Here is a 27,232-nt window from a genome sequence, read left to right as displayed (position 1 = left end):
ATGTTTCCATAATAAGAGTTGGATGTTAAGAATCTATGTGAGTTAGAAACTTTTATGCAAGAAGGATGTTCAAGGAATGTACCTTGAATGTGTGACTTCATTTCTAGGAAATTTACTTGTAACAATATCAATGGAATGTTTTGTAATATCATTGGTCAAGTCTCTGTGACTTTGGAACCTCGACATTACAAAAGGATCATTGCATGTAAGTTTAGACTCTAGCAGATTTTAGTAGTGGCAAGAATTTGGTATTCTTACACATGTAATAAGGATTTGGAATTGTGAAATGAGCATCATTGGAAATATGTTCAATTGATCTATTTCACAATGAAAGGGCCATAGATAAACATAGTGTGCATGCTTGGATCATGGTATGACTATTGTTTTAATTCAAGTGTTAAGTTGATCGTTCAAAACATTATACAATGAATAAGGTCTAATTTATATGGTGATTAAATAATAAGTGTTTTATTTATATTCAAAGTTTAAGACCATACTGAATTAGTTTGTCCTTGTGTTTCACTTCGCATGTTTTACTTCCCAAATAATAAGATTATTCAAACATCCATAGTCGATCACACTTTAGAAGTAAGTAATGAGGCAAGACTGTCATGAATCTGACTGTAGATTGTCTACCTGTTAGGCATAGTAAATGTTTGATGCAGTGTTCATGAGTACTCCTGAAATAAGAATTTGATTATTGGATTAAACCCACACTCATTTGAATCACTTCATGGATTGTATCACGAGTGATTGTGAGACGATAATATCTTATATTCTTAAAATGGAGACATATGAGTTGTTGTCTACAAGTTGGTTATGCATTGATAATACGTAAAGGCATCAGTAACCTGATGTTATAAAACGTATTGTTGTGTGTGATTTGATGAGTAAATTGTGCAAGCATATGAAGTTGAATTTTATCCGTTCCTTTTACCCAAATTAGGATAGAAGCGATATATGTGGGGCCCTCAATGATTTAGTGATGACACCTAAGAGTTTGGCCAAGCCTGGACTAGTTGATGTGTTCAATTGTAGTCTAAGTCAGTCGTTATAAATCGGAAGTCAGGAAACAAACCTTGGACAGAAAGAATGATTCTGATCCATGTCTCATGTCCATAAGATATCTTATAGAATGGAGGAATATTTGATCCCTTATATAAAGGACACATTACTGATAAGATCAGAGTTCGACAACGACTTTTGAGAGATATGATTGCTAATCAGATTCTGAAGTCATACTTGCAATAATAGTTATTAGACTTATCCAAATGGGAGACTGTTACATTACGTGTCTAAGCCCACAACTATATTTGGTATGTACTTGATTTGATTATAAGCATGGTCCTTTATGGTTGCCTTCACTCATGCAACTTGATATGATGACTAGAGGAGAGAGAGACTAGGATTTGTTATATGAATAATAAATTGGTACTTAGAACGATGTTATTAATATATTATAAAATTAATATATTATTTGGAAATCATATTATTAATTAGTAATTGATCAGAAATTAATTTGATATTAATTTTGGGATTAAAGGAACTGATTGATAATGGAGGGATTGTTTTGCAAATCATTGATAGTTGCAAACTGGGCTACTGGACTCCCTTGGAATGGGGTAAACGAATTTCTATAAGGAGGCCCTATAGAAATCGTCCAAGGCCTTCCAAAAGAGAGGTCCATGGGCTTCTTGGAGCCTATGCAAGGATTAGGGTTTCCACCTGAAAACCCTAGCAGCCACAGTTATTTAAGGACCCCTATACATGGTGAATTCGGCCCTGGGCTTTATGAAACCCTAGAGTAGCCGATTTTCACCTCTCTCTTAAGTCATTTTTTGCATTGGATGTTTGTGACTCCATTAGAGGTGCAACACTTGGGGCACTAGGCTTTCAAAGTCAAGATCAAGAAAGGATTATACTTGTTATTACTATATAACAAGCAAGGTAACTTCATAACCCTAATTTCATATGTGAATTTCGAAAATTGTATGCTAGTTCATAGGGTTATTGCTTTGGAGTTTGTATTTGCATGTTCAATAGAGAATAACTTAGATCCAGAACAATTAGGGTTGCATGATCACATAGGAATGTAGTTATGCTCAAAACCCATCACATAATACCTCCTAATCCACCATGATGTTTGTATTTTTCCTCCTTGGTAGGAACACACCACGACAGCCCACGAACAATGTAGTGATAGTGTACATGTACCATGTATCGTAGGATCTTCTAGATAGACCGGGCGACTTACACCTCAATGGATTAATCACATTCCTATAGATCCTCTTTCAACCTAGTATGTCACCAAAAGTATCTAGATAGGGTTTAAGGCAAGTGTCATAAACTACCCAACCCACCACACAACGCTTCGTAAAAGTCAATAAATCATCATATTAAGCATGCAATTTCATACAATCAATTAATATCATCAGTATTCACCAAATTCATCAACATGTCACAAAAGCACAACAAACTATCATCATTCCAATCAAATTTATTCTACCATACCATAAACATCATAATCATCATAATGGAGTCAAATACCAATTTACACCTTCAACATGGAAACTAACAAATAAGCATATCAAATTAATTCATCATATTTAAATACAAAACAATGGATAATTTAGACATAAAATGAATCAACGATCCGTATATGAAATGTACTTTTCGACTTATGCATATTTAGTGAGGAAAACTGCAGCTCAGAAACTCAATCACACCAAGTCACCTTGCAACACTCCCATAACAGTAATCAAGATTAAAAACGGATATTTTATACCCTAACCATATAGACAAAATCAATCACACTAAGTCGCCTTGCAACACTCCTATAAAAGTAATCAAGATTAAAAATGGCTATTCTATACCCTAACCATATAGACAAACTTCTAGATTTTGACCCGAAACAACGGTCTGATCAGAGCCACTTTAACACCGCCAAAGCCTGAAAAAGTTACAATATTTTTCCATATTCCAATAGTTAAGTCTTTTAGCTTTCAAGGGAATACTTGTACAGGTCGATACAATTTTTCTAAAATTTACTATAGGCTTTACAAAATGGGATATCGATGCAACTAATTTCTAACTAGTCAGTAAAAATACGATTTTCATCCCAATTAGAACTACCATCCAGGTCAAGAGAAAAATGAGGAACATACTAGACTTAAAACCTGAAATTTAGGGATTGACAGATCCTAAATCCAACCTTCTGTGATTTTTCTATATTTTTATAAAACAGGAGCAGAATAGGTCATTTCATATTATTTCCCAACTTTAACTTTTAAGAGTTAAATGACATCTTAACCCATGAAGTCATTATAAAAATGCCCCCAAGCTGTATATTAAGCTCTTAATAGTAGCAACACTTCATTGAGTTAAAAGATAACTCCAACTTCAAACCATGACCAAAAGTACATTTCTTTAAAGGGAAAAATGAAATTATGATGCTAATAAGAGAAAACACACTTAGGGTTTAGGTTTTCTCCACCTTTAAGCCACATATCAAGACACTTGGGCTATTTTGAGAACCTTGTGAATGGTTTAAAACATGGTCTTTTATGCAGGAAATCACACACACAATAAACCACATGAATTGGTGTGAAAAAATACAAAACTTTTGACACTAAAAGGAAAGCAATTGACTTCATAACTTCTACCAATTCACTACCAATTGAAGCATGAACACACAACGTAGAAGGAAATTTTTTTACCAATGGATTATTAATTTCTAGAAAAACTTGAACCAATTGAACAATCCCAAGCAAAACCCATGGAGCTCTCCCTTTCTCTTGCCTCACTACTTCTTTCCCCGCATCTTCCAACTTCACGCTCGATTCTTCATATTCCTTTCTTTCCACTGATCGATCACACAAAATCCGAATACTAGAACATTGGGTTTATCTCTCTCTCCCTCTTGTAATATATTTATATCTATTTATTCTATCACTGCCTCTCGCTCGCTCATCGCTATTATCTTCTTCCTCCTACTGATCAACACTCCCTCCATAACCCATAACGATTGAGTGGGATGCATTATCATTTTCATGTAAAAACCAAGGAAAAAAACATCTGGGCCTCCTAAAGCCTCATAACCCATTAACGCATATCACCAGGAGGTTTAATAGGTGAATTTTGCAGCTTAATCCCTCCACTTTTAGCATTTTATACCTTCTACCCCAACCCTAGATGACTTGACAAATTAAGTTTATTAAAATGAGACTTAAGCCCTTCGATGTCTTTTAAACCTTTTAAATAAATTAAATTTACTCTATATCCCCTCCCCCAAATCAATTTAATTAAATTGTATATCCTTTTAAACATTTCGATTAATTCTTTATGTAATAATTAACACCCCTTTGAATTTAATTTATTTCATTTATACTTCTAAAATCAAAATAAATTTAAAACACTTGACATCCGAGTAACAAAAAACCTAACGTCAAACATTTTTGGATTGTTACACCATTAGTATGAGGTGTTATCCTCCCTCCTTGAGGTTAAGGGTTCAAGTCCCTATGACATATGTGGAACTTGGAGTAGCTTAGGAGTATGTTAGATTGTTGTTCCAAAAAATGTTGTTAATTATAAAAATTATCATAAACGGAAGACTTCTTAAATTATATATATATATATATATATATATATATATATATATATATATATATATATATATATATATATTTGTGTGTGTGACATACTTAATTTGTTGACATCAATATAGTGTTAAATGCCTTACCAAAAATAATATATGAAATAAACTTAAAACTATACTGTAAAATTTAAAACCTAAAAGTAAAATATCAAATAAATTTTAAAAAATTCAATGTATATTTTTTAAGATAGTTAAAAGGTAAATATTATATATGATAAATGTAAAAGAACCTAAATAAAAAAAATTGAAATAACTAAAAGATGTTCCAAATTCCCTAATATCGTTCCACAACATATCATGGTACCTCATCTTCTTCATCTCCTCATCCGTAGTGTAATGTGGAACCAATAAGGCTCTCTCCTTGAATTTGGAAGTGATCTCTACAACTGTCTCAGTCGTTTGGTGAAGGTCCTGAAACTCCCTCGCCAATTGATGCACCTTGATGGTTGGTGCAAACTCCGCCCTAAACCGGGTCATAGACTCATCCCAATTCATCATCTCAATAGCGTTTTCTGCCAAAGCAAAATCAACCTCCTCCCACCAAGCACGAGTTATGTCCTTCAGAAGACAAGATGCAAATTTGACCTTCAATGCCCTTGGGGATGAATCTTGTCTGAAAAGTATTCATAATCTGCTAACCATCTTCTACTAGCAATAGGGTCCTTCTCCCCAAAGAACTTGGGAGCTCCATAAGCATGGAACTAGCAGAAGGACAAAGTGCAAGCTCCCACAATAGACATAATTTAAGTGTGGAACGCAGCTAGACGCTCGTCCAAATTTTCATGATCCTCTCCTTGACCGTACCGAAGACCACATGAGTCTGCTCCAAAATACAGCGGGTAATCTCCGACAAGATGAACTCCCACATCCGTTCATCAAAGGCTCAGAACCAGCACCTGAGGCTGAACCAGAACTTGAACCTCCTCCACGCATGCTCATCGCCATTCTGAAAATCAACCATATAATAATCCGAACATACCAACAAAATTCCTCATCTCACAAGCTTTCTAGAATCTTCGTGACCTTCCTTGATTCGAGTATCGTTCTTGTGCTTTCATTAGTACGAGCCCAATACTACCTTCCACACCTATCCATACTTTCCTCAAGAATTATCCCGAATCTTCTAAGTCACATTCTCAAAATGGTACTCCAAGTACTCGCTAAACATCACATTTAAACCCACTAAACACTTTCTAGGCTCTCCAAGGTTCTCGACCTCACCCTGCCATCGACTGTTGAAGAACTCCCACTAATGTCAATTAATTACTTCAAGAATACAATCACATGCCATAAAGCTTAGATGATCCTTTGACTAAAAGTCTCATCCCTACAGCGGTTGGACTTAGATAAGAGTTGTGCAATAGGTTCAAATCAATCACTCTGAGATTATTTAACCTTCACAACATGAAATTTAACATATTCATTTAATAGTTAATTCACATTATTATGAGTCCCAAAAAGCATAGAGCAAGCAGCATTCGGGCATCAAAAAAATCTAACTAGGGCATCACTTATTCAAGTCAATCTATCCAACATCGAATTTCTTTCTAACATACAATTCTAAAAGCTCAAGTGACGAGTATATCAAGATATCTCTCCAAGCATTCTATCATGTAATCCTGAGCGGATCCTTAGCCCTAATGTAGCATGCAATTATCATGGCATATAACATAACATCATATATGTGTATTCTGGGAATCATTTACTTGAGCTCGGATGATTTAACGCATCACACCCCATTTCTCCTTATAAATATGTTTTAGAAAACTGTTTTCTTTCAAAAGATTGCCAATTCCTTAGTTTGAGTTCAGTCACACTCGAGAGTGTGGCTGAACCCCTCAAACCAAGTCTCTAATACCAACTTTTCACGTTTCAAAATTTCAGAGTAAATTTTTTATTTTAAAAACAATTAAACCAAACAATTGAGTTGTTCCAAAACTAGTTACAGTAATTAAATCATTTTATCATCAAAGTAAAGTTCATAAATAGCCAATGCAGAATACATTGGGGATGTTATGCAGTTACTCCGGGCCCTTCCCTTTGCAACTGGAAGTACTTGAACCCATAAGCACATAACTGTAAGCACAAAGCTTAGTGAGATCCCTCATAATACCAAATACCATACATATCATTGGGCCTAGCTTGTAAATTGGGCCCAACCCATAATAATGGGCCTAGCCAATCAATGGGCTCATCCCAACATACAAATGGTCTTAGCCTGTCATACAATGGGCCTAGCCCAACATAAAATAAGCCTAGCCCACTCATTTAAATGGCCCCATCCCTACATGCATACCAATGGGCCCAACCTAACATACAATGTGAGAGTCACAAAGACAACTAACATCTTACATCACACATTATAGTAGGCCAACATTGGTACCTTCAACCTACGAGTATAGTGTAGAGAATCACCTCAATCTGAAGATAACTGAATCACACACGTGCTGCTGCTACAAGGCTCCTCACAATGAACATATCCAAAAATCATACCTAAGAAATAATTAGGGTAATAACCCATAATCAATGGTCTAAAACATAATCCATGTTACTAAGGGTAAAAGACCATTTTACCCTTCCAATACTTAACCCAACAAATCATGACCCAAAACCCCTAATGGCCCATAAAGACTTCGAGGAGTACGCCCAACGTACCATACCCTTACGCCTAGTGTATTGATTGGTCACAGAAAAAGGAACGGGTCAAAACCCACTATAGTCAGCATACCCAAAGTGTACGTCCAACATACTCGAGCAGATTGCCAACTTTTGCATTAAGCTCTTAATAGCTTGAGATGAAACAACCAACACCCAGATCTAACTCTTATGGACGACCTAAGTCATAAAGTTCCTGACTTTATGACTTTTCATGGCTTAATGGAGTCCAAACCAAATCCATAGATTCATAACTTCACTAAAGGACCAATGATTCATGCATGGAAGCAATATACCCAACAAGATTCGATTTTTATGCAATAGGGACCTCATAAAAATCAATAAATGCTAACCTAAGCTTCTGGAGTAACTTTTACTCACAAAAATCAACCCATGGGACCAAAATAATCCAAAACCCTAAGTTAAAATAGATCTAAGGAATGAATCATAAAGATTGAGACATTATACCTCTAGAAGAATGATCAATATGAGCAAGGTCTAGATCAACAAGCTCCAAGCGAACCAACAATTCTTCAATGAGCTCCTTCTTCTTCAATATGCACCAAAAGCACACCAAATCACTCAAAGGGCTCAAGAATCTTACAAATGGGGCTAGGGTTTCGAGGGGACTGCTTTATAGGATGGAGGCTGAATATATGAAGGGTTTCCAAGGTTAAGGTCTCTAAATAGGCTCCAAGACCCAAACATTAGGGTTTGGGAGTTGCATAAGTACTCCCAATGTGCATGCCATGTACGCCTAGCTTACTTAAGGATGACCACATAATATTTAATGATGTACGCCCAGTATACATGCCATGTATACCCAACATACACACCAATTCCCATTCTCATCCTAACTACCAACGATCAAAACTTCTTCACCCCAACTTTATTGTCGACGTTCTTTATATGCACAGAAAGGTATTGAAGAGCCCCACAATCCTATCTAATTTCCTTTGACTTAAAACACACCAAACTGAGATACATAACTCAAGAAATGAGTCTGAAACATCACTTTTCCCTTTTTACCCCTTTGATTCCAAAACACAAACCGAGATTGGATCACCTAACCCAAATTATCCACATCCAAAAGGGTCTACTCTATTCCTTTGAAAGCCCAATGTATCTACTTGATCCATTTATTTTCCATAATCCCGAAATAAGAAACTTCTCGAAATAGGATGTTACAACTTAGAAAAATAAAACATCAAAATTTCAATTGTGTTTAAGATTCCATTTTTCCTGACTCGACGCTTTGACTGGTTTCCCCGCTTCTTGATCTTCAGGGCCGAGGTGCCTAACTTCTTTCATATATTTTGCGAGTCTAACAGTTTGTGCCATATGTTTCTCCAAGGTTGTATTTAATTGTGCCATTATTTCCTTTGATTTTGTTGGCCGCCCTATTCTGACCGACGAATTTGAAGACGTCGCTTTTGATTTTCCTTTTCCTCTTGCTTTTGATTTTCCCTACCCATGGGACGACGAGGAGCTTCAATTTCTTCAATGTCATCATTATCATCATTAAGATCAACACTTATGTGACTGTCCAATGACATTTCTTGTGAGCTCGCATATGAACTCAATTTGCTTCTTTTTTATGATCTCGGAATGTCTTCATATTTTCAATGTTCCTTCCACCAAACACTATTTTTAACAACATCACAAACATGCATTGATTTTAAAAGTTTTACCATGTCATCTAGGAATGTGGCATGTGTTTTTCTATTTTACTCATTTGATAATCTGGATCTCAACCCATACCCGTATAAATCACTCCATAACATGCAAAAAAAAAATTAATCGTGCGATTGGCTCTTCCCGGTGTCGCCATCTTTGGATATGTCGACCCATGCCTTCGCTAATTTCGTTCTTCTTTTTTACTCCATATTCTAGGATCGGGCTTTCCTGTTTTTGGTTAAACTTCTTATTTGGGTCCGCAATCATAAACATCTTCTGGTGAAGGTGTGAAAGGCAATTGAGATTGGAATTGGAATTGTGTTCGTGTTTTGGTTGTAGGTGTTCGTCGCGTGGTGGTTGAGATTGGAATTCTTGTGTCATTTGGAATGAAAAATAGTAGGAAGTAACACCACATACAAACATTTGGTTTTGTTGTGGCATTTGTGGTCGGTAAGGTGGTGGTGATGTCGAATCGTAACCGAAGAGTGCAATTGGTTTGGAAGAGCTGAAAGCATTTTGGTTGTTTGCATTTTGAGAGTAAAATGGTTGTGATTTGTGTGGATTAAATAGGAGATATGTGTGTGCATTTTATCAAGTAGGCTACACCCCAACGGTCGTATAGCCACCCGACATATTGGGTGGGGATAATGTCACTATAATACAATGACGTTTTGGGTTTGGTCCAATTTGACCATTTATGTCTTTTTTTTGCACAATAGGTCATCTAGCTTTTAATGTGCATGTCAATTAAGAATTCCTTTGTTAACTAGTTATCTAAATTACATGAATGACCCATACGATTTAAATGTCTTTCGTAGTTGGTCCCTTACCGGCCATGGTTTAAATTACATGACCAAAACTGCCATATTTATGAAAATTTGGGGACCAAAGTGTAAATTTATTATCTTCTTCCCGTTAAATCGTCTTTTGGTTTGCCCGAATCAAATTCCCTTTTCTCACCAGTCAACAGAAATCAAATATCCTTCTATGGAGAATAAACTTGGCTTAATTCCTTCACACTGCATCTGCTTACACATTTGAAACGTGGTATTTACCTTCACTAATCAAGCATAACACCCGATAATGGCAGTCCAGGTAACAACATTTCTCTCAAGCATAATATCAAACATTTTGTTGGCAACATCCGTGTACTAAAATTTAGCTTAAAGGTTAATCAAGAAAGCAATAATGTATGTATCAGATGAGTACATATTAACGATGAAATTTTTGATCTCAACCACCACCGAGCCTTCAAACTACCATCATCGACTCCTCCACCCTACCTGAACCACTGTACACCACATGTTGATCCTAATCCCCCCACCACCATCAGTGTTCCCTGTATTGATCTCGATATGAAGCAAATCAAAAAATAGAAAGGTAAAGGGAGCCTTTGGATTGTAAATAACATACCTTGTGATTAATTGATCTAGAGAATAAGGAAAAACTACACTCAATTTTAGAGAGAGAGAGGGAGGGAGGGAGGGAGGGAGAGAGAGAAAGAGAGAGGTTGTGATCGTATCTAGAAGGGTGAAGAGGAAGGGCATACCTGTAGTCAATAGTGGGTGGGAGCAAGGAAGGTTTTGGTGATCGATTAGAGGATCATCTTCGATCAAAGCAAGAACAGGAAAAAGTGTAGGTCCAATTTCTAGTTTGAAGTTGTGATTTTTGGTGGGGTGTGATCGATTTTGAAGAAGGAAAGAACAAGACACAGAGAAGTGCGATCGATCTTGAGAAAGGGATTCCGGATAGCTACAAACAAGATTAAAGGTGTATTGGGATGGGGCTATATTGTTAAAAGAGCGATGGTGCCGGTGAAAAATAGGTTAAGAGATCAACTAATAAAAATAAATAAATAAATAAATCATAGGGACCATTCGTGTAATTTAGAATAATAAGTTAATGGAGGAATCGTTAAAAGCTAACGATAATGGCTTAATTGACATGCACAGTAAAAGTTAGAGGCCTATTGCGCAAAAAAAGACATAGATGTTCAAATCGGACCAAACCCAAAACTTTATTGTTCTATAGTGACATTATTCCTATTGGGTGCAACGTTCATATTCTTCATCGGTAGAAAGTCACCGTTGGCAAAAACCGCCTGCAAATCTCGATTGCCACCGGCAAATCACCTGATTCCGAGTGTTTTTCACATTCAAATTTATAAATATTCTAGATATGCAGTATTATATAAATGACTTGGTGGTCCTTAGTTCCTATAAAAATTAGAAATGATTTTACAAACATCTACTCAATAGTGAATACGAACATCTTTCCATGTGAGAGCTAAAGAAATTAAGTTACAACCCAATTATAGAATTATCATGTACAACATTTATGCAACCTAAATAAAAAAAATTACATATAATTATGCAAACAATGATCAAACTTAAATAAATTAACAAATTTTGTTAGTATGATATTATATTTGCATATACTTACATATTTACATATTTATTGTAATAATAATAATTCATTATAACATAAATCTTTACAAAAAAAAAACAACACATTTATGTTTTTGCTTTTTTTAATTAAATGTTAATGTTTTGCAGATTCATCAACAATATGGACGTTAAAGAAAGGAGAAAATTTCGAAAATTATATTTGGATAAAAGAAATGTTTCAAAATTTGCATTAATGTTTATTTAACTTTTCACATTATTTTATGTTTTCTTACAATCAAAATTAAGCTACATTTTTTTGATATTTTATTTTATTTTTTATACCGATAATGTTTATAAAAATAATAATCGTGGTTTCCATAGGTTATAACCTAGTTTTATTATATAAATAACTTGGTGATCGTTAGCTCCTATAAAAATTATAAATGATTTTACAAAAAATTACATGAATCATCACCAAAATCATGAGGATACTTCGTTGACATCATGCGCGACTCTGAACTCGATTAAATTTTCGCTTCAAAAGTTCAATTTGACAAATATATTTTAATATTATTGTCATTATAAATGTACAGTGTCAATATTTGGAAAGAAATTTCATTATATAAAATAATGTCGTGTCTCAGTATAATCACTACGAATAAATGAAATTTTTGTTATCACCCAGTGAAATTGTTGGATTTTTATTTTGTAATCATCAAAATAAAACGGAATCATCAAATGTAATAATGAATTATATTGAAAATTTGACTTATGTAGTTATGTATGCAGTATGCGTGCATCAACAATGTCTTTTGAGGCCTGAAACAATTCATCTTGAAGCATGGTATGAAGTCGGAGTGAATATGAATTTAAAATTGGACAATACCCATATGAGTTTAGTGTCAAATTTCTTAACTTTTTATTTTTTTCATATTCTGTTTGTGATAATTGTAAAACTTTATGGAAATTGTAATACAAGTTTCCAAACTCCATCTAGGTGGTGATAAAATCATCACCACTAGATTAATTTAATTAATAGACGCTCGCTAATTTTCTATAACCTCAAAAGACCTATATATTCTAAATATATAAAAATAACATTGGTATCATCAATAATAATAAATGTCAATAAATCAACAAAGCCTCCAACCCCAAACTGGAATCCCCTTGTTATTGTGAGTTAGGCAACAATCACTAAAATGATCAAACAAACGTTTTTTCTCATACCGAAGATTTTCACAAAAATCAGTATAGCCTCCAAACCCCAAACTGGAACCCACGTACTTTGTTATTGTTGTGAGTTAGGCAACAATCAATGAAGTGATCAAAGTTTCTTTCTCATACCTAAAATTTTCACAAAAGTACATCATTTCTAATAATAAAATCAATACAATGTACTTTTAATACTTTATTGTTTACCTGTGTATTTCTGTTAAGACAAAAATTATACAATTGGTCCCTAATATTTATTAGATATAACATTTTGAAGACAACTATAAAAATCATTTCTTGAGATTCACAAGTAGACGAACATTTAAATAAGCACGGAGAAAATAATTTAGGAAAAGCAAATCAAATTCTTTATAAAAACATCATAAATTTATTTCTTATGGAACATGTATTCGATATTACTTACCTTTGAAAAAATCCAAACTATTCTTCTCTTCTTAAGCCTTTTACACTTCGTATACACTACCTATAGACAATACCGACATTTGGTTACTAAATTGACCAAAATACCCTTAGTACTTCTTAAAAAGTTATTTTTATATTTTAATCGTCTAATTACACCTATATGGGAATGTTAGAAGAAGCGGGACGCAAAACAGATAAGTCGAACTCAAGATTGCATTTTCCTTTTTAGAAAAGAACACAAGACGTGCAACGTTTTGCCTTGGTATTATACCAACATGTAATTCCCTCTCAGAGTCATTACATGGTCATTTTTTGCCAAGGAAAAACATTACATGGCCGTGTAATGCTCAACACTACACATTTAAACCAAAATTTCCTCTTAAGGCATCGTATTTGTCTTCCTTGATTTTGTTCTTCTTAAGACTTTACCATAAGGTCCTAATGACCTACATAAGTGTTATTAAAATATATTTGATTCAGTTAAGCCTTATCTTCATGATTACTTAATCATTATGTGACAACCGTCAATTTTCAGTCAAGTCAAAGTCAACGAAAGTCAACAAGTCAAACCGGTCCACTCATCTTGCCATAAGTGCTAGAGCTTATGATAAGTAACTCCTAAACAACTCTCTATTCTAACGAGAGATCCTAAATCAAAAAGTGCGTACACCTAGATCTCCTTAACCTAAAACTGAGGTACGTGGCGAGCCAAACCGATAAAACAATGTTGCATACTCATCGGGAGTATGCAAGATCCTTAAACAAGGCGTAACGGGACTTACGGACCCTGCATTGCAAAGCCGAACACTCAAAAAGGTCACCAATGAAACCTCTCTCAATCGTTTTCACTCTATCTCTTCTTATGTCAAATCTCTCCCAAATCTCTCTAAGTATGTGAAATCTCTCCCACATATCTCTCTGTATGTGAAATCTCTCCAAGTATGTCAAATCTCTCCCAAATCTCTCTAAGTATGTGAAATCTCTCCCACATATCTCTCTGTATGTGAAATCTCTCCAAGTATGTCAAATCTCTCCCAAATCTCTCTAAGTATGTGAAATCTCTCCCACATATCTCTCTGTATGTGAAATCTCTCCAAGTATGTCAAATCTCTCCCAAATCTCTCTAAGTATGTGAAATCTCTCCCACATATCTCTTTGTATGTGAAATCTCTCCAAGTATGTCAAATCTCTCCCAAATCTCTCTAAGTATGTGAAATCTCTCTCAAATCTCTCTCGAAATCTCTCCCAACTTTCTATAATCACTCGGGGCATCCCGACCCTCGAATTTGGCGAAAACAGCCCAAAAACGGAAGTCTACGCGAAAAACGGACCTTAGGAACCGAAACCCCTCTTAGGAACCGAAACCTCCTGATGAAGAAGGCTGCTGATCCGAACCGAAGGTACTGTTCACTAACCGAACCGAAGGTACAGTTCACTACAGTCCGTTCGGTTCTGCCATTCTTGCCTCTTAACTCCGAACCGAAGCTTCCCTGCTGAGCCTTCGGACCGAGCCTTCGGACCGGACCCTCGCCTTCGCTCCTTCTTCTGGCTCGCGCCTTCGTTTCCGACTCAGCATCAGTATGGACCGAGCCTCGGCCTAGGACCGAGAGGTCTCGCTGGAAGCTCAATTTCTCCCGGTTTTCGCATAGTTTTACGTTTAAGGCCCGTTTTTAATTATTTTAACGCGGGGTTTTCACCAAAAATCATATTTTAACATAATAAACCCTAATTATTCACAATTTAATCATATTTTCATAAAAATCTTTATTTAAATATTAAAAGCAAGTGGGTAAAGTACAAAGAGATGGAGTGTTGACTTTGCTTTATTTTATGACGCAAGCAACCCCCATACCCACTCCATGACCACCCACACTCCTTTCCACCATACCTTGTACCTTTTACCTCCCTCACAAGCCATCCCCACGTTTTTGAGAGTTGTATAATCATCCTCTCTCCTCATTTTTCTCATTTGCTCTCATTTCACAAGAAGATCAAACTCTTTTCTCTCTCACTTTCTCTCTCTAGAAATTTGAGATTCAAGGGCTGATCTTGAGTTTTTCCTCCACATTTGGTAAGCATAATCCATTCTCTTTATGATTATCCCAATTATTTCCACTCAAATCATGGATATCTTACACAAACTCCATTATATTTGTGTTAGAGCTTCGAATCTTCAAGTGATTCTTCAAGTGTTCTTGGGTTGAACACTTCTCTTCTTCAACACTTACCTACTGAAAACACTTAAGGTGAGTTCATACCCCTACATTTTCATGTTTTCTCAAGTTTTTAGGGGGGGAATACAAGTTAAAATACTTAGAACATAACTACATTTTTCTAACAGCTTTCATCAGAAAAGTTTCACTCCATTCACGGACTGTTTTGGACATCTTAAGTATTTTTGTTTTCAAAACTGTTTTAGGTGCATGTAGTTCCACTTCTTAGCTTTAAAATGACTACTTGCACATCTCTATACGATTTTTCTATAATTTATGGTGATTTTTACAAAACTGCCTATCATTTCAAACATCAATCCGGACCAGTCTGTGATTATGGACTTTTTCACCCAAGTTAGAGGTCATTAAAAATTATAATAAAAATTATGAACAAACTAGACTCATTTTCCAAACTCTCAGAAGTTACAGAACCTGATTTGGACATTTTATGATTTTTCTACAATTTTTCCAATAACAGTTACAAAAAATGTTATTAACAGAAAAACACAATAAATTTCATTTCACCTTGTAACATGTTGAGCAAGGTATACATCGTTATGTGATTATGTGTAGTTGCAATATATAACAAATTTTGTATTCTTACATAGACATACATCAGAAAACAAATGGATTTACACCTTCACAAGTATGACAAATGTATATATATACGATATTACGAGGCTATATCCATTAAAATATAAACATTGATAAATTATGACAAGTAAGGCCTATGCTCATTTCCCACGAAATCAATCGATAAACTATAATAGGTATAGTTTAGGGTTATTCATATAACAAACACAATATTAAAGGTCTTACACTTACAAAAGAGTTATTGCCGCTATGGACGATTAAGATAATCTATAATAAGTATAGTTAAGCCATTATACCCCCACAAACGAACGCGTTAGTTATAATCGGTATAGTTATGGTAAATACATATTACAAACAAAGTAATAAACTATAATAGGTATAGTTTATGTTTCACCTACCCTAGGAACTTAATTACAAGAAAGGAATTCACCATCACTTTTGATAAGCTATTCATATGCATAGTTCAGGTTCACTAATCCCTATCACTCCCCGGTGAACTATGATATGTATAGGTTACACTCACCATCACCATCACTTTTGATAAGCTATTCATATGCATAGTTCAGGTTCACTAATCTCTATCACTCCCCGGTGAACTATGATATGTATAGGTTACACTCACCATCACCATCACTTTTGATAAGCTATTCATATGCATAGTTCAGGTTCACTAATCCCTATCACTCCCCGGTGAACTATGATATGTATAGGTTACACTCACCATCACCATCACTTTTGATAAGCTATTCATATGCATAGTTCAGGTTCACTAATCCCTATCACTCCCCGGTGAACTATGATATGTATAGGTTACACTCACCATCACCACCACTTTTGATAAGCTATTCATCTGCATAGTTCAGGTTCCCTAGTCCCTATTACTCCCCGGTGAACTATGATATGTATAGGTTGTATTCACAATAGATTTTCGTATTGTTAGACTTCAACTATAATCGTTGAGCGTATATGCTTGAGTCATACAAGAATTTAGTCTGGATTGGCTTGGAATTGGTGGTGCCCGCCTCATCTCCTGTTCCTTGTTTGGTTGTGGACCTAGGGCGGACCCATTATATTCGACGTTTTATCTAACCTAAATCTTATATAACTTATATACGCTGGACAATTATAGGGGAAATCTACGGGTCAATCTAGGATACATCAACACATCATATAGGTTATATTCACCATCACTTTTGATAAGCTATCATATGCATAGTTCAGGTTCACTAATCCCTATTACTCCCCGGTGAACTATGATATGTATAGGTTATATTCACAATAGATTTTCGTATTGTTAGACTTCAACTATAATCATTGAGCGTATATGCTTGAGTCATACAAGAATTTAGTTTGGATTGGCTTAGAATTGGTGGTGCCCGCCTCATCTCCTGTTCCTCGTTGGGTTGTGGACCTAAGGCAGACCCACTACATTCAACGTTTTATCTGACTTAAATCTTCTATAACTTATATACGCTGGATGATTATAGAGGAAATCTACAGGTCAATCTAGGGTTCATCAACACATCATATAGGAATATTTTGTTTACACCTAACTAAGAAAATATTGGATTTTCTGGATTCATATCCTATCGCTTTTAAAAAGGAAAACGGTTTCTACTCCAAACAAAACTCTTATGAACTCACCAACTTAATTGTTGACACTTTTCAAAACTACTTGTATTCTCAGGAAATCAGTGAAACAGGAAAACTTCAGCGCTTTGAGGATGGGACGTTAAACCGTCAACAATTTATTTTTATCATCACAATGTAATTGATTTTGAAACATGTAAACATATACTTTGGTGTAACTTTTTCAATTATATTTATGATGGTTGTATTTACTTTGAGCACTATTATACATGTTGTTGTGATACTGTACATGAAGTCCTCCACCCCTGGACGTTTCCGCCATCCTTGGTTTGGGGGTGTGACACATTAAGACCTTTAGATCTCATAACAACTATAGGAAAGCATAAAATGACATCTAAGCATCCTAGTTAGTCGTTAAGCTCTTAATGATTATGGTTCTTATCCCACACATTCAAATGAGGTATTGAACTTCAAAAATTGATTCTATAACATCTTAATACAACTTTTAGTGATCAGTTCATTTGATTACAACGGTTGGAATTAGTGATTCCATTGATGGAAACCACCACTAAGTTTGTTTCCAAAGCTTTGCTTCAACAATCCTTCAAATACTTTGACAACTTCACCACCATCATTCGAATAAACTATACATGAACTATAATTCTTATCCATAGTCACTCTATTACCAATTCATCCAATAATTGAAGTTTTTCTTCAAACTCTCATGGATTCCCTAGTTGCTCTAAACATATCTTCTTCAATTCATGATTCCAAATGGTGAAATTCATTATATGAAGTCATGGATTCAAATGGAGGTTTGATTTAGGCAAGGCTTTCATACTAATTCCATCCTCCAATCATTCATATACATCCAATTCAATGTTCATGAAGCTTTTCCACCATTAATGGAGCGTGGAGCTCAAATACTCAACCAATTCTCCATTAAATCATTTAGAATTTGATTCAATGAAGAGCGGAGGTCAAATACTTAAACGATACATGAATATATCATCAATTCATAAAAAAACTCCATAATTGATTTGGGGTTCAAATCCAAACCCTAAGTTTGAATTCTAGATGGAAAGGAGAAAGTTATACATCAATTCACTAATAGAGATGCTCTACTTTGAATGTTAGCTCTTCTTCTTCAATTTGTAAGCCCTAGATCTCCTTTGCATCATCAAAATCGTCATTTATCTTATTATCTTCTCTTAGTTTCATTTATCCTAAGAAAATGGGAGTGAAGACCCATTAACTAACTTCTAACTTTTCATACTTGTCACTTTTGGTCCTTATTTCCTTATTTTTTACATAAGTGACACCATTTAACTAGAAACTTAAGGAACTTCTATTCTTCATATATTGTCACTAAATCACCTCCTTTTTTTTATATGGACCTTGAATTGTTAACATTTGGTCATTAAGTTTAAAAGTTGGAAAATTTAGTCATTCTAGTTACTTTTCTACTCCTTATATCCAAATACTTATTTTTGACGTTTGGTTTAAGTGGTCCCTAAGCTATTTTTTTGGATTTATGGGTGTATAAGATGGGTTTTGACCTACATATTTAGTCCCTCTAACTTAAATTAGCTAGTTTCATATGCCTCTTAAGAATTTGTCCATTTAAAAGTCAAAATTACATTTTCATATGCCACGTAACATGGAAAGAATTATTTTGGATTTAAAAAGAATTTTAAATGTGATTTCCGAGAACCTACCGTCCACCACCCTAAACCCTTTCATATAACACATACTTGACATCATCTTTCTTTTAACTACTATCATCCATACATCATGAAACCAACCTTCCTTATCAACCACTCACCCACAGAACATACATCATGTGAAAACCCACAACCAGACCACCATTATCACATAAACCACCACCGTATACCGTCTTTCAACCACTAAACTAAGCTTTATCACAAGCCCCATGATATGAAGTAACCCGAAACCGTCATCCGCCAGTTTTTGTCATTGGCCCGCCAACACCATCAACTTCTACTAAGACCCTCACCAGCCATGTTTATCACCATCCCATCATCTGACCTTAAATGATTGATATTTTTAGGGTTAGTACTTTGGGTACATGGTGAGGTCTTTTTGAACAATATGGAGATCGGGAATGGAATCTTCAGTTTGAAATAATCGATCGACCATGAGGGAAGTTTCTTGGAGGAAATCTTTTTGGGTTTCGAGTCTTGCGAAAGATCGAGATCTTCCAAGGTTCTTGTCATCTTATTGTTGTTGGAGTTAACTGCAGATTCGTAGTCGATATCTTGAGATTTAATTAGGGATCCATCTTTAGAAGATTCTTTTAAAGTTTCGTTGAGTTTGTGTTCTTGTAATTTTCAAAGAACTGATGGGTTTTTCTTGTTTTCATCTGATGAATTGTGATTAGAGGAACCATTTTTCTAGGTTTCGATGCTTACGTCATGGGTAAATCTGTAGTTTCAGATTTTGGGTTTTCTTAATTTGTGGTGTATTGGGGAAGATGATAAGCAAAAAAAGTAGAGACCATCAATGTTTTAAAAACCGGTTTTTTAGTTGAACCGGTATGGTGACCGATTCCCAGTTCAACCGGTTTAACCGGTTCGACTGCTGGGTGAACCGGTTTCTATATTTTTTATGTTTTTTTCTATTTTTCTACACATACATACATACATACATAAATTATGAATTTGATGTTTATAAGTTTAAACATTAAAAATACATATAAAAATAAGTTGTAGATGAATACAAATACATTAAAATAACATATAACCATAAGTTTTAGTGTTTTATATCAATCCATATACGTCAGAAAAAAAATATAATATCGAAACAAAATATAGTTTTAGATGAATGCAAACACATCAAAAATATTTATAAAATTTACCATATGTTTTTATTTAGAGAAAGCTAAATAGATTTGAAAAAAATCACCAAAGTTTATTATGTAAATGGTTCTTTTTCATGTGGTTTTATTAGGTTTAACCGGTTCAACCGGTTTATTTTGACCGGTTCAACCGGGTTTTTTCTAAAAACCTGATGGTTTAAAAATCAATGTAAATCCGGTGATAGTTGAACCGCTCCCTCTCCCGGTTCCCGGTTCGACCGACCGGTTCAAACCAGTTTTTAAAACATTGGAGACCATGATGTTGAGGGTTGGTTTAGAACTGCCATGTAATCACTTAATGTCATGTCACTGTTGACATGTGTGCTGAAAATATACATGTGGCCACATACACCGGTTGTTAGAGGTGAAGGGAATTAAAAGAATAGGTCCTAACCAACCTAATACCCCAATCCAAAAAAAAACTTAGTATCTTTTAAACCAAACATTGAAAGTTCGATGGGCTATAATGTGATTTTCCCATTTATTTAAAGTCTCGTGATGTATTTTATAAAACTTCATTAAATAATCTTATAATTAATTTATTTTTTATGTTATTTAATTTGATTTAATTCTAAATTTGTATTCTATCACAAAAAAGAGCAAAAACTCCTAGACCGAGGCGGTTGGGTTGAGAATCAAGAGAGAAAGATAGATAGATAGATAGAGAGAGAGAGAGAGAGAAAGCAAGAGTCAAGGGATGGGTCCTTCGTTTGTTAGAGATAGTAAAGGTTTGTGGACTCGATTTTGGTAGATTTAGGTGTCGTATATAGGTGGAACCCGACAGACTTCGATGAACCAAGCTCAAAAGTCCAAGTTTTCAATTCATCTAGAGCGACCAAGATGTAACGAGCCCTTCATGATAATTATTGGTGGCCCTGTATGAAGAGGGATTTAACATGATATATAGAGAGGTGTTTGACTTTACGAAAAGTCAATGTTGAGCATCAGAAGCTTCATGGAAATATGCAACATTTGGATATCCTCATATGGAAATAGGATCACATCACGATGACCCTAATCACAAAGTTGTCAAAGAATCCTCAAAATGTTGATGCGATTTGGGTCATCATTGATAGGTTGACCAAGAATGCCTATTTTATTTCTATTTAGGAGATCTTCTCAACTAAGAAGCTAGCAAATATATATGTTACAAAGGTTCCCGCCATGGCGTGCCGGTTTCAGTGGTTTCGGATACAGATGTCAGGTTTACTTTCAGGTTTTCGAAGAGATTTCATGAGGATCTAAGCACTCGGCTTCACTTCAGTACATCATATCATCCTCAGAAAAATGGACATAATGAGAGGACGTTGTTGGGTTTTGAGCAAAATAGCATTCCTATGGCGTTCATGCAAACCCTAATGCTTGGATCTAGTTTTTCTATTTGTACATGAAACAATTTTCCAAGACTTGCAACCCCTAATTAGCATACAACAAAAACAAAAATAACATATAATAAACAGGTTAGAAGGTTACCTTGATTGTTGCTTGAAGATATTGAGCTTTTGAGAACCTTAGCACCTCAAATGGTGTGCCTCTAATAGATCTCAAACACCAAAACAAGTTGGGAAATAATAAGGAGAGAGGGGAAGGCTAAAATTGGCTCTTAAACTCTTCTTAGGGTTGTGGTAGCCTAATTCTAGTGCCGAAGGGTCCTTTATATAGGTGAGCTGCTAGGGTTTCTGTCAAAACCCTAATTGGATTGCTTAGGCCTTAAGTAGTCCAAAGGAACCTTCCAGAATGGGGCCTTGGACGAATTCCAGGTGGGCTTCCCTCCTTGATTTTTTCCACCCCTTTCTTATGGATCCTCAACCCAAAATCCAATTATCTTATAATTGCAATTCCAGACCCCTAGGTTCAATTAATATTTTTTTATCACAAAATTAATTTCTTAATTATTTCTTGACCAATATTAATTAACCAATATGATTCCTCTTTTAATATATTATTCATATAATATATTAATAAACCATAATAATCTCTTTCTCAATTATTCATCCATTCAAGTTGCTTCGGTGAAGGCAACACAAAAGGACCATGCTACAACCGGGTCAAGTACATACCAAATATAGTTATGGGCTTAGACACCTAATCCAACAGTCTCCCACTTGGATAAGTCTAATAACTATAATTGCAAGTACAACTTCAAAATCCGGTTAGCAATCATAGCTCTCAAAAGCCGTTGTCGAACTTTGACACGTCCTTTAGATAACAGATCGTATAGTCCTCCGTTATTAAGATATCGTGTGGACAATCACATGGAACATAGTCATACTTATTTTCCAGTAGTTTGTTTCTCGATCTCTGATTCATCTGACATAGAACTTAATTGAACACATCAATTCAGTCTTGACTGGGCCCAACACATAAGTCAAACCAAATCGTCGAGGGGCCCAAGATATCACTTTTACCCTCGTAGGATAAAAGGAACATATAAACTTCGACTTATATGCATTTACTATTTACTCATCAAATTATACACAACAATGCGTTTTATAACATCAAGTTACTGACGCGTTTACGTATTATCAATGCACAACCAGCTTGCAAACAATAAACCATATATCTAGGTTTAAGGACTATATGATATTATCGTCTCACAATCACTCGTGATAAATTACACGAAGTGATTCAAGTGAGCGCAGGTTTAATCCAATACTCAAATCATATTTCAAGAGCACTTATGAACTTTACAGCAAACCTTTGCTATGTCTAAATACTTAGACAATCTACAAACCAATTCATGACAGTCTTCTTTCATACCTACTTCCAAATTATGAAAGACTATGGATAGTTTAAATAATCTTATTATTTAGGAAGTCAAAACACCCAAAGTGAAACAATAGTAAATAATTGACATAAGATAGTAACATTACTTATATATAATACTCCTTTATTTAATCATCAAAATGTCAATTACAATTTACTTATTACAAGTTTTTGTGGCTATCTAATCACTAAAACTAATATCGTCCTTCAGCCCAATGCTCCTAGCATGTTGCAAGTGCTTAACCCTACTCAGTCCCTTCGTAAGGGGATCTGTTGGATTATCCTCTAATAATACCCTCTTCACTACGAGGAGTCCCTCTTCTACCCAATGTCTAATGAAATGATATTTCATGTCGATATGCCTGGATCTGCCATGATCCCTCGGTTCCTTGGTTAAGGCAACCGCACCTTCGTTATTACAGAAAATCTCCATAGGCTCCTTTATGGCTGGCACAACTCCAAGGTCTCTGATGAAGTTCTTCAACCATATTGCCTCCTTTGACGCTTCGCTCGTTGCTATGTATTCTGATTCGCACATTGAATTAGCCACGGTCTCCTGCTTGGAACTTTTCCAAGTCACTGCTCCTCTATTCAATGTAAAGACCCAGTCCGACTAAGAGCGGAAGTTTTCTCGGTCGGTCTGAAAGCTGGCATCACTATACCCTCGCACTCTCAAGTCATCACTCCCACCGAGGATAAGAAACCATTCCTTAGTCCTCCGAAGGTACTTGAGAATATTCTTCACTACGGTCCAATGTGCTCTACCAGGGTTCCCTGGATATCTGCTGACCATGCTCAAAGCGAAGGCTACATCAGGCGAGTACAAGTCACATCATACATGATCGATCCAACTGCAGAAGCATAAGGTACTCAGCTCATCTCTACTATCTCGGCTTCAGTACTCGGGCTCTTAGTCTTACTCAACTTGGTATTGCTTTGGATTGGTAACTCCCCTTTCATGGAGTTTTCCATACTAAAACGTTTTAGTACCTTATCCAAGTAAGTACTTTGACTAAGTCCTATTAGTCTTTTACACCTGTTTCTCACTATCCTTATCCCTAGAATATAAGCAGCTTCTCCGAGGTCCTTCATAGCGAAGCACTTCCCAAGCCAATACTTAACTTCCTGCAGGGTTGGGATGTCGCTTCCTATGAGCAGTGTGTCATCGACATACAAAACGAGAAAGATAACTATACTCCCATTGGCTTTGACATATACACAGGACTCATCCTCGCTTCGCAAGAAACCAAACTCTTTGACTTTCTCATCGAAACAAAGATTCCATCTGCGAGATGCTTGTTTCAATCAATAAATGGATTTCTCAAGCGTACACACTCTATTAGGGTGCTTCGCATCGACAAAACCATCTGGCTGACTCATGTAAACATCTTCAGCCAGCTTTCCATTAAGGAAAGCGGTTTGGACATCTATCTACAATATTTCATAATCATGAAACGCAGCCATGGCTAGCATAACCCTTATAGATTTAATCTTCGCAACTGGTGATAAGGTCTCATCATAGTCAACTCTAGGAGTTTGAGTAAAGCCCTTTGTAACCAATCGCGCCTTATAAGTGTGTACTTTCCCATCCATGTCAGTCTTCTTCTTGAAGATCCATTTGCACCCGACCGTCTTACGACCCGGTACATTGTCAACCAAGTTCCAAACTTGATTGTCATACATGGACTGAATCTCGTTGTCCATAGCCTCTCTCCACTTTGTAGACTCTAGGCCTGCCATGGCTTCCTTGTAGCTATTAGGTTCATCCAAATTTACTAGTGTACTATCACTAATAAACGTATCACCCTTACTTTTTATATGAAAACCGTATAACACATGTGGAACACTAACTCTACTAGAACGTCTAAGAGGTAAGGACTCGTCAATCAATTCAACAGGAGTTTCCTCCTTGGGTTGAACGCCAACATTAAAGGTTCCTTCATCTCTTATAACACCCCGTTTATTAAATAAATAAATAGATAAAGTTGATGAATGGATAATATCCCTAAAATCAATAATTATATAGTAAGGTGTTGGTTTCGAGGAGTTACTTGGCATAATTTAGAAGTTGAGGGTTAAAAGTGTAAGTTCCGAACTTAGTTTATAATTAATATGAAGTCAAGGGCTCCGTGGTAATTATTTGTATTTAATTTAAAAGGAAATGAGGTGGAAGGGTTGATTATGTCATAATTAAGATATTGGGGGTTGTTTGGTATAATTTGTACCTAAGGTGTAAAGGATTTTAATGATGAGGGTTTAAATGGTAATTATTGGATTTAATTTGAAGAAGATTTCCCAAGTAAGGGTAGAAAAGGTAAATTATGGGCTATGATTGAAAGAAATATAATGGGGAGGGACTATAGTTGTCATTATGGCAAACTTTTAATGGAAGCGGGTATTTAAGGGCTTCGTAACCCTAACCCTAGTGGCCTTGGATGCGGTCGCCACCCTCTCCACCTTCAACCTCTAGCCGCCACCTTTATCCCTCCATTCCGATCAGCTTCCATCCGCCATCCGTGAAGCGCTACCACCACCTGACTCCCTCTCGTTCTCCCATTTGTTGAAGCCCTGAGCAACTGTCGACGTCAAAGTAGAAGAGCATGATCTGTTGCTATTTCCGTTTGCCGGACGGGGTCGTGACCTCCCTCCTCTTCCCAATTTATTATGTTGTGCGTGTTCCAGCTCGTGTATGCCTCCGATTTTTAGTAGTCATCGTGTGATGTTGGACGGAGAGCAAGGGGGCTACCATGGCAGCCAACCATGGTGGTTGTCGACATCCAAACCCCTTTTGCCGCCACCAGCCACCATGAGTGGTGGTTGTGGGTGTGCGTAATGGTGCTATCTGTGTGTTGATTCTAGTTGAACTCGTTTTTCCTTGGGGTTGCTTGATCGAAATCCAAAAGAAACCACCGCCAACATCGTGAGGTGGTGGCTGTCATCGCCAAAACCTTCACTGTCGCCGCCGTGAGCCACCAGGTGGGTGGCTGGAGTGTTGTATGCAATCTGAAGTATATGTGCGCGTGTTTTGTCTAGCCAGAAAATTGAGAACAACCACCAGCACCGTGAGGTGGTGGCTGCCGCCGCAAGCCACCTCCGGCCACCACTAGGGTGGTTGTGTGTGTGTAGAGTAGTTAGTGTGTGTGTGTGTGTTTTTATTTGTGGATTAAAAGCTTGTAATTGTAATTAGCAAAAGAGTAATGAAAAGAACCATAACCACCACCGTAAGGTGGTGGCCGCCGCCGTAAGTCGTCGTTGACCACCACTACCTGAGGTGGTAGTGGGTGGTGCCCCATTAGCAAAACCATAATTGACCTAGCAAAATCCTGATGGGCTTAAAGATTAATTTTGGGCCTATTGGGCCATGTTTGGGTGGAAATCCTAATTAGGGTTTAGAAAACCCTAATTGTGAGTATTTGGGCCTTGGACTTATTGGGACCCACCTTTGGGCCATTGGGATTGAATTATATATTAAGCCCAAATTATTCCATATCATTTATCTAGTAGATTAAAGGACTTAATGGATTAAGTCATTAATGGGTTAAGTGAGATTCACTTAACCCTAATTGTCATTTTATGTGAAACCCTAATTTTCACTTGGACTTTGAGTTGGGCCTTCCTATTGGGCCTTGGTGATTGGGATAATAATGGACCATCCAAGAGCAAGCAAATGGACTAGAACATTTAGATGGGCTTTAGGGTAAGGGGCATATGTGAGGTTTGGGCCTAATTTGGAAAATTAGGCCATAGTTTGGGCCTTAATGATTATATGATATTGGGTCATTAGAATGTCAAATGTTGGACTGGACTAAATGGTTGGGCCTTTGATCAAGACCATGTAAAGGTTTGGGTCCAATTTGGAAAATTGGGCCATAGTTGGGCCTTGGTTCATTATTAGACTTTTGGGCCTTTGGATTGGGCCTTGAGTTAAATCAAGCTAAGATTGGGGTAAAGCAGTCTTTTACCCCAAGCATGGACTTATGAGTATATGTGATGGAACACAATTATTAATTGGGTGTTATTTAGATGTTAACAGATTCAGGAATCTGTCATCCAGCAGCTAGGGTTTTGTCAGCAGGACTTCAGCAGTGTGAGGTGAGTCTTCCTCCAGTAGGAACTAGTCTAAGGCGCCAATGTCGGCCCGTTTAAGTAGTAGAGTATGTCGGGGTGAGCCCGATGTTGG

The sequence above is a fragment of the Lactuca serriola genome, chromosome 4 (assembly GCF_051521515.1).
Source record: "Lactuca serriola cultivar US96UC23 chromosome 4, Lser_US96UC23_V15, whole genome shotgun sequence".
Classification (NCBI taxonomy): Eukaryota; Viridiplantae; Streptophyta; class Magnoliopsida; order Asterales; family Asteraceae; genus Lactuca; species Lactuca serriola.
The sequence above is the reverse complement of the archived record's forward strand: the minus strand, read 5'-3'. Positions refer to the sequence as shown.